This window comes from Ixodes scapularis, unplaced genomic scaffold (genome assembly GCF_016920785.2).
Source record: "Ixodes scapularis isolate PalLabHiFi unplaced genomic scaffold, ASM1692078v2 ptg001158l_1___fragment_3__unscaffolded, whole genome shotgun sequence".
Lineage (NCBI taxonomy): Eukaryota > Metazoa > Arthropoda > Arachnida > Ixodida > Ixodidae > Ixodes > Ixodes scapularis.
In genome coordinates this window covers 3,513,448-3,515,000 of record NW_024610108.1, presented here as the reverse complement: position 1 = coordinate 3,515,000, position 1,553 = coordinate 3,513,448, and the positions used below count along the sequence as shown (strand labels likewise).

At 50.4% G+C, this 1,553-nt stretch overlaps 1 non-coding gene across 1 annotated transcript in view; it reads right to left on the bottom strand.

Moving 5' to 3' along the window:
* LOC120845558 overlaps positions 1–1,285 on the bottom strand; it is a 1,816-nt gene extending 531 nt beyond the window's left edge. The window contains exon 1 of the ribosomal RNA XR_005716760.1: positions 1–1,285. This exon is cut by the window's left edge and continues 531 nt beyond it. This is a non-coding gene — a ribosomal RNA (small subunit ribosomal RNA).
* Positions 1,286–1,553: the final 268 nt, after the last annotated feature.

The window sequence follows — 1,553 nt, the reverse complement described above, 5'->3', positions numbered from 1 at the left end:
ACCACCATCCACCGAATCAAGAAAGAGCTCTCAATCTGTCAATCCTCCCAGTGTCCGGGCCGGGTAAGTTTTCCCGTGTTGAGTCAAATTAAGCCGCAGGCTCCACTCCTGGTGGTGCCCTTCCGTCAATTCCTTTAAGTTTCAGCTTTGCAACCATACTTCCCCCGGAACCCAAATACTTTGGTTTCCCGGAAGCTGCCCGCCGAGTCATTTGAGTAACTCAGGCGGATCGCTGGTTGGCATCGTTTATGGTTAGAACTAGGGCGGTATCTGATCGCCTTCGAACCTCTAACTTTCGTTCTTGATCAATGAAAACATTCTTGGCAAATGCTTTCGCAGTAGTTCGTCTTGCGACGGTCCAAGAATTTCACCTCTAGCGCCGCAATACGAATGCCCCCGTCTGTCCCTCTTAATCATTATCCTGTATTCCAAAAACCAACAGAACAGAAACAGGATCTTGTTCTATTATTCCATGCACTGTTATTCAGGCGAATCGCCTGCGTTGAGCACTCTAATTTTTTCAAAGTAAACGCGCCGGCCAAAGCAAGGCACCTGATGAAGGGAACCAAGCCACGACAGGCATGATGTTCAGCACGGGCCGTAACGTGGTGTCCACGCACTTCCCGCCTGTAACTGAGATCCAACTACGAGCTTTTTAACCGCAGCAACTTTAGTATACGCTATTGGAGCTGGAATTACCGCGGCTGCTGGCACCAGACTTTCCCTCCAATGGATCCTCGTTAAAGGATTTAGAGTGTACTCATTTCAATTACGGGGCCTCAAAAGAGTCCCGTATTGTTATTTTTCGTCACTACCTCCCCGTGCCGGGAGTGGGTAATTTGCGCGCCTGCTGCCTTCCTTGGATGTGGTAGCCGTTTCTCAGGCTCCCTCTCCGGAATCGAACCCTGATTCTCCGTTACCCGTAACAACCATGGTAGGCGCATAACCTACCATCGACAGTTGATAAGGCAGACACTTGAAAGAAACGTCGCCGGCTCGTGGCCGTGCGATCAGCACAAAGTTATCCAGAGTCACCACACAAAACGGACCGAAGCCCGATTGATCTTGGTCTAATAAAAGCACCCGTCGCCCCGAGGGGCTTCGGGCTCACTGCATGTATTAGCTCTAGAATTGCCACAGTTATCCAAGTAGGAAGAAACGATCTAAGGAACCATAACTGATTTAATGAGCCATTCGCGGTTTCGCCTTGTTTCGGCATGTACTTAGACATGCATGGCTTAATCTTTGAGACAAGCATATGACTACTGGCAGGATCAACCAGGTAATCTTTTCGTGGTGGGTCGCCCAAAACCCTACCAACGCGCGGACGCGGGGCCACCGTCAGGCGCCCCTTACGAACCGCAAACTTAGGAATTACTTCCAAATCCAAGAAGAAATGAAGCACGTTCGAGCGCGCAGCCGGAATATCCCCGACCGAGGTCGGTACCGACGCGGCAAGAAGCGCATAAATTTCTTTCTCGTCGTAGCAACAGAAAGTCGTACGCCAAAAAAATCATTGACGACGCCTTCACAGCGTTGCCGAGCTTTCAGGT